General features: G+C 39.5%; 1 protein-coding gene across 2 annotated transcripts in view; it reads left to right on the top strand.

Moving 5' to 3' along the window:
* Nucleotides 1-16,699, top strand: part of LOC131445010 (leucine-rich repeat and fibronectin type-III domain-containing protein 2) — a 165,529-nt gene that overhangs the window by 74,974 nt on the left and 73,856 nt on the right. For both annotated transcript variants that reach the window (XM_058615770.1, XM_058615771.1), the window contains one exon: nucleotides 11,582-11,716. The gene's annotated coding sequence lies outside the window, so the exon portion shown is untranslated. The remainder of the gene's footprint in view (nucleotides 1-11,581; nucleotides 11,717-16,699) is intronic.

Genomic DNA, 16,699 nt, shown 5'->3' with positions numbered 1-16,699 from the left:
ATTTAACGAGTTTTAAAGCTGCAGTGTGTAACTTTTGATTGTTTATTATTGCATATGCTATTATTTTGCCTCTGTTTTGTCCTATTGAGCAGAAACACTGTAATAGTATGTGCATGCTGTATCCCGTAAACAGGCTGTGTTAAGCAATACTATCAGACTGTGACTGAAGGAGCGTTTGTGTGTGTGTGCAGCAACAGCACAGTGGCGGGCGGGGATAAGAAGCATTTATCCCAACCATTTTGAGCTGTACAATTTTACAGTGGTCTTACGCCATCATGTTTGCTGCCATCTCACAACTACTTATAATAATTGTATTTAGTGGTGCACATTTTTAAGTATTTTTAGTGTTTCACAAGAATTCAACTTAAACAGAGAAGACAAGCACATTCTAAAACCAAGGGGGAAATAATAATGAAGCCATAAAGACATATTCAAAGATTAGAATGGGAAATCCAGGTAATAAAAAGGTATTTGATTGCTTTTTAAAAACGGTATGTAGTGTCTTCCATAGCTTTGTTTTAAGATTTGACAGTGTGACATTGAGTAAGTACTGCAAATGAATATATTAGTCTGAATCCATCAAGCGTCATTGCAGTGTAAGTTGGGTGTAGAAAATCTTTATTGTCATTGTAACCATGAAAATATTAAGAACGGAAATCTTGACTTCTTTTAAACAAGGGTTACTAGCATAACAGCAACATGACAAGCACAATGTCACTGTTGCCTCCGCCTGTCTCGACATACAATGAAACACTTCCTGTGTCACGGGAAAACACAACTGAGTAACACAGAGCGCCGTGTGAAGCTGATGAGCTTCATCAGCAAAAATGTGTGAACTCATTTGACAGTGCTTTGACTGTCACAGGCATTTGTTTAAAAATGCACACTATAGTTTCAAATCACCTGCATGATTTTCAATCATAACTGTATAACCAATAATTCAGGGGTATTTAGGAGGAAACCTGATCGCAACATGAATGAGGTAACTCCCTCCTCCCCAACTCCCAAGAAACCAGCAGTAACAAACTAACTACCATTTTAAGGGTTTATTAAAAACAGAACACATTTTAATCTCTGGTCTCCAAACACAGATTTTTGCTTATTTTTTTAAACTGAACATTTCAAAAATGGAGAATATAGGAGGGAGAATACTTACAGTATATTTTCCCTGTGGGTGACTGTGTCCAATGAGGCCTTCACTTTGTTTACTGGTACCAGCATCCAAATGTCACAAGTTCCCTTATCATAAGAGATTAATCCTGACAGGAAGCAGCGTCTACTCACATGCTGTTACACTGAGGCATTTAGCAAGTGACATCAGTCCAGAGTCATTTTATGGACAAATCGATCAGCTCACAGTGAATCCATCTTTAACTCTACTTGGACTGAATCCATAAATGTGACAGGATGATGTGTTTTTTTAATGAATACTAGTTTTTCATTTAATTATGAATTGTTATTATTATTATTATTTTTTTTTTTTAAATAGGTTATTACAAAATATTTCTTAATATTTGCTGCACCTACTACAATCAAAACTTAAAGGTGAATGTGAAGGTTCTCAAATCAATAATAATATGTTATTATTGTTGCCTGATTGAAATTAGCATTGATTGAAATGTTTTTTTACCGCTGTAATAACAACATGGACAATGCCAATTTTAATGAGTTACCATGTTTTGCCAGCGGCACAGCCGATTTCAGCTAATCAGTGACGACACGTTGTATTCGTCCTGTTTCACTTGCCTTTCTCCGTTGCTTAAGGAGCTTAAGGAGATTGGTCTATCCTCAAGCTCTGGCTTCTCACTTACATTGTCCAAATGAGGTTTGTCTGTGCTAAAAATGCCCAGGTTACTTTGCTCAAGCTCTGACTATTATTTTTTTGTTTTTGGCAGTATGATTCTCACAGTACAAGAAGTACTGTACAAGAACTACTTCTAAATGGTATTTTCTTCTGTTATGTGTAGCACTTCCTGCTTCCTCCCCACCATGCTGGTTGTTTATAACATGTTTGTAATATCAAACTTGACTTACTGGTGAGAAAAAAACAACAACAAAAAGCCACACTTCTCTGCTGTCAGTGGAAAAGGAGTCAATCGCATGCCAACAAAACAACCAATGACATCCTGCCCTTGTGTATATGAATGTTATGTTGTACTCTTAACTGCTACTTCCTTCTTAATCCCATGCATTATTATGCAGCAGGCATCTTTTCTTTATATATGACCTACATTCACACCCCCCATTAAAAACAAACAAAACAAAAAACTACTACTTCAATCACCAAGATAACAAGTTGTTATCTTGAAGATGGTTATGTTTAACCCCATACCCTCCCAGGACATTTTAAATAAACAAATTTTAAAAAGGAGAATTGATTCACAGTTCAATAACAAGTGTATCACTTTGCTGAAACTGTATGAAGGGTGATAACGTGTCATATTAAGATTATTTTTTGGTAGTTTTTGGATGTAATCCATTTTACAATTGTACAGTGTGCCTACAGAACAGAATACATTACAACCTGGCAGGGGGCAAACATGAGCTTCAAGCTTAGACTCTTTATGTAAGCCTCATCTCAACAACCTCTACAGATCTCACAACAACGAATTTTGGAATTTTGAAATGTGGCATTACCCTCGCATACATAATGCATAGCACTTGTGTACTTGTCATCAGCTCAAATATCCCGTCTTGTGTTCGGCACCGGAGGGCTCAACTAACACAGTAAATTACTGTATGCAGCTTCATAATATATCTCGCATGCAAATGAGTCTATAAATACACACAGGGCCGGCTCTTGGCATAGGCGATATAGGCGGTCGCCTAGAGCGCCACCTGCTGGAGGGGCGCCGCGAGGCTTTTTAAAAAAAAAAAAAAAAAAATATTTTTTTTTTTTTTTTCAATGAAAACAAATTTTCATTGTTTTAAATTTTTTAAAACAATGAAAATAAAAATGATTTTCTATTCCCAGTCGCCCTCATTTGTGTGTTCTCTCTTGAAAATAATAAATATTAACAAATGAATAAACAATAATGTTCCTAAAATGTGGTGCTGCTGAATCACATGACGGGTGACCTCAGGGTCAGAGCAGGGATCAGAGGTCAGGTCACAGACAGGTGAAGCTTTTGTTATTAACGACATGAAAAGGCCGTCCAAGCCCTCGGGAGCGCCCCCTCCCCAACACACACACGGGGGGGGGGGGGGGGGGTGGGGCGCCGGAGAGCAATCTCGCCTAGGGCACAAAATTAGGTAGAGCCGGCCCTGAATACACAGACTCATCTCTCAGATGCATCACACTCGCGGGGTGCGGAGCAGTGCCTTCTGACACATTTTACAGGATCTCGCTGGTTTGCAGCTCCTTGCAATGTCTCAGTCTCATGCTCTGAAAGGTACATCGTGACTTTTGTGTCACTGACTGTCAGACGCTCTGACAAAAGGCAAACACCAGCAACTATGCACAATTTGAAATAAAAAGGGGTTTGGTCTGAAATGTTTTTTATTTTGTCAGTACACGGATGAATGTACAGAGAGAAAATACAGCCTGCCTATAACATTTCAACCTAAATCTTTATAATACCATTTTTTCATACTTAGATGTGCTTTATAAACGTTAAAATTCCTAACAGCAAATATTATAGTACTTCTGCCTTCTGCCAAGCTTAGTATTTTGGCTTACCTCCACCAAGCTGGTCTTAAAGGTTGTTTCCTGGGCATTGTTCCCTTCCCTCCTCTCCAGCCACCTCATGAACTGCATGATGGTGGGCATTTACTCTTTAACCTAACCTCACAAGACTGTGTTCCTTGTGGAGGTCTGTGTTTTAGAATACTTGATAAAATCCTCCCAGATTTAAAGCTATACAAAGTGTTGGTCAGTGACATGAGTCTCTGAGAGTAGAGAGCTATTTGACACAGTTTTAACTCAATTATATAACTCTCAACTTCTTAGAATTTAGCATACATTTTACCGTTGGACTCCTCCATCATGATTAATTATATAGCGCTGTGGAATAACAAACAACATATAGCGTTTATTCATACTACATAAATAGCCTAAATTATACCTTATTTTGTGACATGCATTCATGGTATGTTTTTTTCTTTTTTTATCAAGTGAGAACAGATGCAATGTGTGTCACCATTTTTCCTTTTTAAATTAGCTGAATTATTTGTTTCTGTGTTAACTACAGTCACTAGCAGGCTGTTGACACTGCTGTAGCCATTTATTTCCTACTCGTGCTACTCGTACTTGTGAATATCTGTGAACATTCGTCTACTGGCAGCTTCTCTGTGGCAAGCTGCTGTTAACAAATTGAAGTGTGGTCTCTAATACCATTTTCTACCAACTACATATATTTGCTTTCTGTGCTGAAGTATAATATACACGCATGTAGAGCGACCGAGCATAGCATTTGCAAATTCGTAGACATCCATCACTTCGCTACAGATGCTTTCTCCAATCCTTGAAAATGTACTTTCAATCTTTAAACTGAATGACAATGTTCAGCATCACAGCACTGTGATCTGTATTCACAAGGGAGCTGGTGCTCCGAGATTGGTTGCAACTGTAAAGCACAGTGGTAATGACTAAATGACTGATCGCTTGAGCCAGCGTAGCATTAATTCCTTTCAAACTGATTTCTGCTCAAACACAGATGAATTATGAAGGCCCACTCAAGCAAACCACGCGACGCGTCAACGTTGATGCAGGGCTAAAGATAGAGCCAACAGCAGGCCAGGTTTCACCTCCCCTGCTCTGGGCCTGCAGTGTTGTAGAAAACATGGTAGGCTCAATGCGGAGGTGGTCTGAAAGGCTTCTAACAGCAGTTTGAATAGGTTGCCTGGCTGCAGTTACAGCACAGATTATGCATATGTAGCAATATAACTGAGAGAGCAGTGAGAAGTGGTGTGATTTATTCAGAAAACAGTGTTGTTATTGGCAGCGGACCATTTGCACTGGTGAAACAGCACGATGATTAGCGTTGACCAGAGGAAAAGGAAACAACTCTATGGTAGAATTTTAACTTCCTTCCTTGCAAAAAGTCATTCTGTTTCATTCTCATCCAACACCATTGACCTGACATGCATTTCCAACCAGCTGAGTTGTGCTGAGGACGTGACTATATATTGTGCGAGTACTTTGATGCCATGTAAAGTCATCTTTAACATCTTGCTCAGTAGTTAAGGTGACCTTAAGAAGTCTTACCTTTTTGAAGAGATCGTTCATTAGCATTCAAAAGGACCACCAGTCTTACCCGTCCAGCACTTGGATCAAAACACTGCCAACAGCAGGGCAGCGGTACGTGCTTTGCATTCTTTCTAAACCTGTGGTCTTTGAGACATCTCATTTGCAGCCAAGGTGTCATGGGCAAGTCCCTGCAGATGGAGACTGAGACTGTCACAGTACACTACTGAGTAACATGTCAGGTTATTATGACAGGCAGCAAGAGAGAGGTGTGATGTTATTTGGGAGGACAGTATCACCAGCGCTTTGATGGTTCAGACAAACGTGTAAGAAAGCACACAAGGAGGATACAGGGAGCCGTGTGAAAGACAGGACAAAGAGAAAGAAGCATCTTAGGATGTATGGATTTCCTCTCAAACTGTCACCTTGTGTACAAATTAGTGACATCTAATGGTGAATACTGCAACAAATGGGTTACCCCCCCCCTTCCTGTATACACATAATTTGCCACTTTGCCATAATACACTTGTACATAGCAGGGGAGCAGGGAGGGTCAGACACTGAGTTGTATAACTGGATAATCTATATGCAGTCCTATGACAACATACCATGGCTTCACATTAATCTTATGCCAATCAGCAGACTTTAGCATGTTATCATGTTCAAAAAGAATCATACAGTATGTTATGCAGACCAATCATACCTTGCCAGTGTTAACTTTTCAGCATTGCGACACAATCATTTTGCTTAAAGCATCAATGGTGCTAAGGCAGATTAGTTGGCTGAATGGCTGCATTGTGTGTGTACCATCACTGACTTGTATATCAAAATGAAATCCAATATTAATACTAATACAGTCTATTTGTCTTATTTTGTAGGAGCCATGCTCTTAAACTGGTTTTACTGCTACAAACAAGTTACACAACAGAAGTAGCTAATTGGTCCATTAATCTGACATGGCTGCAAAGTTAGCATTAGGACTAACCACTGAGGAATAATGCATGAATTTGAGTTGAATGGGTTTGAATGCCGAGGGCTGTTTTTCTTGTTCCCCCTATTCTGTTGACATTGTGTGAATGCAACATTAAGCGCAGCCTCGCAGAGCTGCTAGCATGGCTGTAGAGTATGTTTGATTATACATATTTAGCTTGTGAGGAACACAACAAATACAGATGGGCATAACACACAGTCAAGATACATAGGCTATCATTTGGATACATTGTGGTCAACATAGCACAATATTTGATTTGATTTTTTTTTGCAGATCAAAACAATGGAGCAATATATTCCACATCAATGAAACAGTCTATTAACTCGCTGTATTAGATGTTTAATTGGTCCTCTCTTTGAACTGACGTGTGGCTATGAACAGCTAATTACAATTCATCTTGTAATAAATTGACTTTATGAACACATTACATTTGGCTGCAGGACTGCATGTGTGTGCTTAATTGAAATGCGTTGCCACCATTTTATGCACGTAAACTCATGTGGCCTGGGATGTCACTTGCAGGAGTTATGGGAGTTCACGGCACGACCAAGGCCATACTCACCTGGGGTTAATGCTAGAGCTAACTATATGATTAGTAATGTAAGACTAAAAGCTTGACACACATTTTCAGACCTTTCCTCACTCTCTTTAAGCCACACACTCTCCCTTGTTTGCGAAGATCTTGCTCTGTCGGGATCTTCACTTACAGCATTCGTCCTCCTTTTACTGATATATATTGTGATACTGAAAGAATTTAAATATGGAATGTTAATATTTCTGGAATGTCAATATTTCAATCATCTGTGCATCAAAAATAGATGCACTTTTCCAAATATTTTGGTGAATAAACATCAGGCGGTGATGGTTTAAAAAAACAACTGTTTTTGTCATGATTCATCAGTAAATATTTTCCTGAGAAGTTAATGATGTCATTTCACTAGTTTCCGGTTGCCTTCAAAAGAACATGATGTTGATTTACAAATTACATTACTATTTATAGGATAAAAGATGATAAAGTATGCCACGTATGGCAAAATTGGAGTTAATTTTGCAAATAGAAGACTGTCTATGATTTCCTCCCGAGAGACTGACGCAATTTCCACATCTCAGCATGTAGTTTCATATTTGATCACAATAAAATTATTTTCACCAGGTTTACAGTGACTTATTTTGAATGCACAATTCGTTCAGTGGCTCATGTGTTCATAAAAATGGAGGCAAATTCCAAGGGCCCACCTGTGGCTTACGTTTCATTCAATATGTTCTCTGTGCCTCATATTAGACAATTAACAAGACTCATACTTAAGATTATTTGAAGCAAGAGTGTGTTTGCTGTGTGAGTGAGACTGCTCATATGGCAGCCCAGTTAAATGTACTGCAGTCTATGTACATATGTTGATTTACGGTAGGTTATTTTATTGCCATTTAGAATCGTGTCTGCGACTCCTGATGTTCTTGTAGTGAATGACATCCTCTATTCAACTTGATCGATCCCTTAATGAGTGCATAAATGACCAAGCACATCGATTGATGAAGTTGATGCAATTTTAAAGCACAGCTTAAGACATTTCGCTCTTAGCAACTGGGGAAATCATTTATTTATCTGACATACATAAACATGCTCCTTTTGTGTTTTATGCTAAGAAACTGACTGCAGCCAACATGGAACCCTGTATGGAATGTAGCCTGTACAACACATTTCAGCTTTAACTAGCTAGGTCTTCTTAAGAGGAGTAAATATAGGATACACAGAAATAGGTATGTGGTGATTGATTTATGCCAATAATGTCTTTGTATGCACTTTGTATTTAACTTACTTGATTTTACGAGCGAGTGCATCGTTCATTGCATTATCATTGTCTTTAATATGCTTTACATCAATATTGTTGGCTTGCAGGAGGAGAATCTATTGCAATGATTGTGATTGGAGCACTGCAACAAACTCATAACACAACAGGTTGACCACCTGACCCACCATTTTCTTTGTTTTGCTGCATATTCATCACCTTCTTGGCCTCTCACCTGTAATGCAAGGATCGTGAATCTGCACTTGAAACTGTGTCCAGGCACACATTTAAACGCTTTTTTTTTTTTTTTTTTTTTTTTTTACTGCGCCACGTTTCATCGTGTTACATCGACCATAATCTAGACTGGCAGCTGTTGATGACCTATGTCATTAATGCCAACAGTCATGTCTCAATTATACGGCATGAAATTGTAGTGCATGCTCGTTGAACTTATACAACTTCAAACAAGCGTTATATCCACCACCAGGCAGTGTGGGCACCTGTGTTGCTGTAGGTGGGTGAAGGAAGGGAGGGATGGAGAACAGCGCCTGCAGGCTCTGGCATCTCATTAAGCATATTGTGTTGTCAGAATCAAAGCAGAGGTTTTTCTTGGCAAAAGAAAACCGCTACAGCCAAGGTAGTCAGGAAATCTCTGTGGCTTAGTAACACCCCACGCTACAGAACAAGCCTGTCAAAGGGATTTTGCGGGGGATATTCTGCAGCTTTTCAACTGTGACAGTGGCAGAAATCACATGGCATAATAGAAAGTTGTTTTATACATAAGTCTTATTTATAAATCCAATGAATGTACCAAGGACTGTGTGTACTCTAATGAGTCAGAGCAACCTTTGAAAAAACAACATATATATTTTTGCTTCCATAGTATGATATGATTAGGGATGGCTTTTCATCAGTTATTTGCACCAAATTAAACTTGAGGTATCCATTTAACTTTAAACTGTAAAACTTTAAAGATATACATCTGCTGTCCATGTCCTTTAAAGTAGCCAGACCTTGAGGGAGGTGTCTGTCCTGTGCCATGCTGGTAACTTTGTAGAAACAAAAGGATGACAAAGAGCATCCTACAGTGCCATGTTGTTATTTTTTTTAAAGTATCTGATCTTAACAACAAACCACAGGATCAGAAAGAGCATTTTTATGTGTTGAATTGAACATTTAATTGAGTTTAATGCACCAGAGTGTGCATGTGTCGTGTTCTTCTATGTTGTTCTCAATAATCTCACTGTAATTTACTAAACATATTAAAAAAACAACATATATTTTTAACAGGAGGCGCAGTAAGAATAATAAGAATCCTTAGCTTCATCCACTTATCGGGGTCAGGGTCATGGGAAAAGCAGTCTCAACAGACACTTTTCTCACTCGTCATTTCCACCAATTCTTCCAAGGGGATATTGAGGCATTCCCAAGCCAGCTGAGTAGTGATCTCTGCTGCTGAAATACCTCTCCAGGGAGGTGTCCAAAGTTAGCTCCTATTTGTGAAAGAACAGTGGCTCTACTTTGAGCTCCTCTCAGATGTCCGAGCTCCTTAACCCATCTCTAAAGCTGAGTCCAACCATCCTCTAGAGGAAAAGTCATTACGGCTGCTTTTATCCACAATCCCATTGTTTTACTCATTATCCACAGCTTGCGACGATTTTTGAGAGATCTATACTTTTGGGAGTCATGAGGATGTCACTCCAGTCGGTCTGTTCACCTCCATTTTCCCTTAGCTCATGTACAAGACCTCGAGATACTTCACCTCCTCTACTAGGAGCAGCAACTCCTCCTCTAGCTGGAGTGAGCGTTCCACCTCTTTCTGGGTGAGAACCATGGCCTCACACTGAGATGTGCTGGTCCTCATGCTAACCACTTCACACTCGGCTGCAAACCATTCCAGTGCGAGCTGAAGGTCACCTTGACTTTGCGATTTATGGCGGTGGCCACGCTGTCAAAACAACACAAGGAGGCAATGGGTTGTCTTCCTGTAGAATTTAATCCAAGCATCGTCAGGTGGTCTTAAAGCACAGTCACACAGCAAAGTAGTGTCAGAGGGCAAACGAGCAAAGAACGGATAGAGATGTGATGTTTTATGTCCTTGGAATAATGGGGGCACTCTTATAAGTTACGGCCTAACTGTTGTTGTGGAACAGAGAGATTGTTTATGTCCTGGGTTTACAGGGTGAAAAGACGAAGGGTGCAGATGTTTGTCAAGGGGGGTTTGTTGATGAAGTGAGGAGATTCTTGAATTATTCCTTCCACTGCTGTGTAGTAGTAGTGCGTTTTCCTCCTGAGACACTATGGTTTGCCAGATTTTTATTTTTTTTTTACTTCCGTTTGAAAGTTTTCACATCTGAGATTTTTCCTTTTGCAACAACCAAACTGCGCATTGCCTGGCCCACATGTATCCATCATCCTTGTCTTGGATCGCGAGTCTCCAGGCCAAACAAGTTAAAGTAAAGCACTCCCAGCAATAAAAAACAGAAGAACTCGGAAACAGAGTGTCAACCTGTTTTAATTGGTCAAATCAAAGACGAGGACGAGAAGAAAGCAGTGGTGAAGATGCCATTGTGAAAAATGACCTTGTTTTCTTTGTTCATTAAAGCACTGGCAATGGTGCTTCAGTTCTATTCTAAGAAGGTTTCTATCTTAAATGTATGTTTGTTAATCTTCTTTCTGTACTATGTTGGTGGTGGAGGTGGTATTTGATTTTGTTTTGCTTTAAATAAAGTTGAGTCAGCTTGTGCAGCATGTAAAGTCGTGAAGAGAAATGTAAGGAAACCTCACCTGCTCAGCTCAGAGCAGGTGTTGCTAAGTTGAACATCTCTGGAGGAAGCCTGCAGGCAAGGTTTTGATGAAAAAAAGTGCAAAGGGTGGCTATTTTCAGGGATTAAGCTGTTAGCTTTTCCATCATGCTACACCAGTGTGACATAGCACTTATTATCCATTATCACACTGACTCCAATGTATTTGCTGTGTCCACATCTTCACTCCCTTCACTTTTCGCCTTTTTGTATGATTAAGTGTTCTTCCCCGACTGTCTGACTGACAAACATAGACATCCGGGCAGATGCAGACTTCAAGAAAGTTAAAGTTCTGTAAACAGAGCACTAATTGCCTCACTCAGGCTGGCAACGCCTGGAGCTAGAACAGAAAAAAAAATAGTTGACTTTGTGTATGCTTTTATTTTCTCCTGTTATGACTAGAAGCAGCAGTCGGATCTGGGAAGACATGTGCTCAGGCATAGGTGCAGCAAGTTTAATGCGGGTATTGATTAAAGCCGTATTATTGGACACCAACTAGTCCCTTCTATGAAACAAATATAAAAAAAACAAATTTCTTCAGCAGACCCCTTTGAAACCTTGTCTGAAAAGAGCGTGCATTTGAATGTGTTAATGTCTGACCAGAGTGTCCTCAACGTCATAGTTGCCTGCTTTGACTCGACTGACTGAAATGAACAGTGATTGCCTTGTGATTCCAAAGGTCCTCTGTTTGTTTGCTTTTGCAGAATATACTCAACGGAAAATCGCCAGTGAAATTGTGTTCAAATAACTGCACATTTGCAGGTTAGTCATACGTTCCTTTGATTCACTTCTCCCTCTCTGCTCTCTCCATCAGGGTGACCTTATACACGACTGACCGAGACAGATGCGACAGCAACTGAAATAAGCTGTCGTATGAATCAGAGTCCCACCTTCTGGCAATGACTCAGCATGTGCTTGGATACCTGACCTGACCAAAACACTGATTGCTGTGAGTACCAGAGTATGATGTGCTATATTCACACTGACATGTGTCCACCAAAAACATTCACAATGAAGCTCCTGAACATCAAGTTCCGCATACGTTTTAATAGAATAGTTATGTTCCTCTTGGATAAACTGAGTAAATATTAATCAATCAATCAATCAATCTGCAGCTTTACGGAGATTTAGAGATAAAGCAACTGGTTTGTCTCACGTTTCCCCCTGATTCATATCTATATTAGCTAAATGTTACAAATAATGATGTGCTCAGTACATCACAGTGTGTTCACACTGACTGTGAATTGCAATTATCTCTCGACTGCTAGCTTCCTATTACTTATACATGTGCTGTGAGTAAAAACTCACCTGGGGCTAATGTTACAACCAAACTTATTAGCATCTTTATCACTGCGCCAGTGTAGGTAAGTGTATTCAGTGTCTTGTATAAACTGCCAACTGAGAGCATTTTATGAATATTATTTTCGAGATATTTCCACCGCCATAGGTGTATATAACCTAATTAATCAGTTATCCGATTCCCACACAATGCACATGAGAAACCTGGTTTAATTATTCATTATTACTCATTTGGAGGAATGTCCGACAAGAAAATAAACTGTACAAGGTAACATTTGACCACTCCATGTTTGTAAAAGAAAGAAAAAAAGAAAAATCCAAAGTCACAGTAAAACTGACACAACTAGAATTTAAGCAGTTGAACTTTTGACTTTGTAAAATGCAGGCATTTGCATTATAAACCAGAGACACTACTACAGTATACTGCCTTCCACTGTCAGCTCTCCAACACCCTCAAAATGAATAGAAATGAAAACAACTCAATTCCAAGAAATATGCAAATACATCAGGGGTAGAAGAAATGTGATTAACTAAGCCCATGTTTTGCTGCATGGAGGTTTATGAATGTGCAGTGATGTACAGTTTATACAGTATATTCTCCAATTGCATGTACAAGCAGATTTGATACGTGCAAATGAACAAAACTGTCGTTGATTGTCCATGCTTTACCTTGGAGACGGTTAATACCTTACAGTTAGATGGACCTCACTCGGGTAGCAGCAGAATTGTGCATTTCCTTCTTGTAATGTATTTAGGTGTATGACAGAAAGTGGTAGATTTGTTGGTCGTCGCTTTTTTAAAAACTTTGCCGGGAGTCTCTGCCTCTTGTTTATCGCTCATCTTCGGCTCAGAGCTTTTTTTGAAGCCGAGCAAAAGTTGACATGTTCCAAAAGAAGAGAAAACATCGCACGTCCTGCTATGTGACTATCGCACATGCGCACATCGCGGTGATGACGCTCAAACCATACGTCGCGCAGCCCGAATGGACATGTGCTCAACGTGCATTACATTTCCCATTGCCGGGAAATCAAATCAATTTGAATGGTCACAAATGAGCAGAAGCATTGACGTCATTTTAGCATTACCCCTGAAAAGAGATCAGTCGTCACAGTGAAGATAACATTGCAGTCACATAATGTGTTTTTGTACTGAAAGTGTCAGTGAATTGATAGATTCATGGATTAATAGTATCCACATTCTTTGCAGCTGGAGAAAGTTTTTATACTTTTTATATGATCTGTTCTCAAAAATGTGATATTTTTCTCTTCATCTTTTTCGAAAACGAGACCCCGTCACATATTTTCTGTCAGGATTTTGCGCTGCTTGCACCACAGTGATTGGATGATACACTTAACAAAAACCTAGAGTGATTTACCAAACTCTTCTCTCTTTCTGGGAGGACACTGGCACCATTTGTCAGTTCTGAGCTCATTGTCGCCCATTATCCCATGGACAAAGCTGCCATGACATTGAGTTAATCCATGCTTGTTTCAACTTTGCTTTCTGTGGAAGAAAACAGATTCAGGTGAGTGATGGCAACTGAGGTGCCATAGGGGAGGCAAAGTCATCCGTTTGCAATTGGTAGACAAAGAGAAAGATACAAAAAAAGGCAATCAAGCAGCCAAATTGGGTTGATTCTCTGGAAAATGTCGCGGAGCTGTTGGGTGTGCCTTTGAAGACTTCTCTCACAGGGATCGATGAAAACTTTTCTCAAACCTAAAATTGCATCCAAAGAGTGTCAAGACACATTCTGGGAAAAAAAAAGATGAAATCTCAGGCCAGAGTGAAATGAGCATTTGATGAAATCTGGGGCAAGGAAACTGCAGGGACTTCCTCCCTCATGACATCTTCTCGCTCAAACACCACGGTCAGACATAAACCTCTGCAGTAAGAACTCAAGAGAAGCTGCTGGAATTGGAGAAATTTCTGTTGACCTTCCACTGAAAACTGAAATGTCGTCTTTAAAATCTCCTCTTGGATAGAACTTCATGCAGGAGTCTAATTATAGAAAATCAGTCACACACACACTACACTATGAACCTAGACTAAGCTTACTTAATTACATCCACAGAGCTGAGCCAAGAGAAAAGTATTAGCTGGACGAGAGAAGCGGGAGCTTGATCCAGAAACTGCCGGCATCTCTGCCAAGTCCGTTTTCAGTGCACTCTGCCTTTTAAATGTGGGTTTGGTATTGAAAAAAAAAGAAGTTTAAAGTAAAAACAAAATCCCTGAAGTAGGGGTTTACACAGTGTTTTGTCTCTTTTACAAGTTTCACAGCTTTAATGTGTTTTTAATTTCTGTTTTGTTTGGTGCATTAAAATTACAGAAATCAATATGGTGGTAGGAACACACACACACACACACACACACACACATATATATATATATATAGATATATTCTCTGTAAGAATGCCCAATATTCAGTTTCTTGGGGACCACAGCATGTGAGTTGAAGGTAATTAGACTGATTAGTCATCATGTCTAATAAATTGGCCTAAATTAGTACTACTATTAGTACTTTTTTGAGTAAAAATAGGTTATTGATGATCCCTTTAGCCAAAATCCAATCCCTCCTGCTCTGCTCACATGCATTGTTGGTGCATATACATGTACTTCCTGTTGCTGGTGTGAACATTATATTTGCGACAGTAAAATGAACACATTCCTACACATTCAAAGAGATGTGTTGTTGCCTCTTGCAGACGTTGTTAATTGTACAGGTACTACAACATACCACGTCTCTACTTCTTTCTGGTGGCCAAAAACAGTATAATTGGAAAAGAATGATTAAGAGTTCAGATAACTATTGATCTAAGGAGAGCGGAACCGCTCAGTCTTTCAGAAGCGTGCCCTCCTTCTCCCTCCTCCCTGCCAAACAATGACAGAGTGTATCTAAATGCAATTGTTGTCACCACCACTGGCCTTTTGTTGTGTCTGGTCATAGTTTTACTTTTTTGCCCCAATACTTGAGATCTACACCTGAAGTGCCATAATATTGGCCATTGCCACAAGAGGCCAATCTATCAGACCATAACCAGTTGGTTCTGAGATTGTCCCAATAGGTCAACAGGCTTATATATGACTTTAATGAGAGAATGCTGATACATATTGACACAAAAGCTTTAAAACCTAAGAAATCAATGAAGGGTTACTCTAGTTTACGTTGATAGATCGCAAACCGAGGGACAAAGAAATGTGAAAGCAATAACGTAGACAAAGACATTAGATTAAAGTAAAACCTTTCAATTACAAAAACGTGTGGTTGAAACATAAGGGTGTCAAATTGTAAATAGTATATAGTTATTGATATACTGTGAAAGATGTCTACATCAACGAGAATCTCACCAAAAAGAATGCTGACATCGCCAGAAAGGCACGTCAGCTGAAGAAAGGAGGCAAGATCCAACACACCTGGACGGCAAACTGCAGAATCTACATTAAAACAAATGGAGCTACACCAGAAGAAGTCAAAATAATGCAAATCAGGAGTGAGGGTGATCTGGAGGAATACAACAACTAAGGTATGGCTCACGAACACTCCATAACTACAGCACAGCAAAGGTCAAGGGTCACTACACAGACTAAAACGATGATGGAAATATTAGAGAGGATTGCTGAGCAAGAAAATGTGGAGCTGACTAAAAATCAACATGTGAACCACACCTTAACAGACCCAAATGAAATAATTGACCCGGATAACCATCTATACCTAAACGTGTCAGAGAAATGCCAGTACTACACTGAAGACCAATTCAACGAATGCATTGAGATGGATGGGAAATTGTCTTTCATTCACTTCAATAGCAGGAGTCTATACACCAACTTCGACCACATTAAGGAATACCTACAACAATTCAAAAATGCTTTCAACATCATTGCGGTGTCGGAAACGTGGATTAATGAGGATAAAGGCGCAGATTTTTACCTGGATGGATACAAATTGGTCAACATTAACAGAAGACATAAAGGTGGGGGAGGAGTGGCACTGTTCATTGACAATAACATTGAGTATGAGATTGTACACAATATGTCTGAAGCTGTTGAACATGTAATGGAATGTGTGACAATTGAAATCTGTGTGACGAAAGGCAGAAATATAGTGTTAAGCTGTGTTTATAGAGCACCAGACTCTAGGATAGAGGATTTCAATGAATGTGTGGGAAGGATGTTTTCAGGGACCAGCCAAAAGAGGGTTTTTATCTGTGGCGATGTGAACATTGACTTACTCAACCCGAAACGAAATACGATGATTGATGACTTCATTAATATGATGTATACGATGGGCCTACAACCCCTCATTACACGTCCAAGCAGGTTCACGACACACAGTGCGACCCTAATTGATAATATTTTCACAAATATTATAGGGACAGGCATAACAAGAGGACTACTGATAAACGACATAAGCGACCACCTGCCAATCTTTGCTATCTATGACTGGAAGCACACTGTTACACAGACACCGAATAGAAATATATACAGAAGGGTCAGGACTGAAAAAGGGATGCTTACACTGAAAAACGAACTAATGAGGCAGGACTGGAACGAGGTCTACAAAGAAACAGATGTAAATGATGCTTATGATTCCTTTTTGCAAATATTTAACACGTTGTATAATAGACACTGTCCTGTA

The sequence above is a fragment of the Solea solea genome, chromosome 18, assembly GCF_958295425.1.
Source record: "Solea solea chromosome 18, fSolSol10.1, whole genome shotgun sequence".
In the NCBI taxonomy this organism is placed as follows: domain Eukaryota; kingdom Metazoa; phylum Chordata; class Actinopteri; order Pleuronectiformes; family Soleidae; genus Solea; species Solea solea.
Note: the sequence above shows the minus strand (reverse complement) of the source record. Positions and strands in the feature narration are given on the sequence as shown.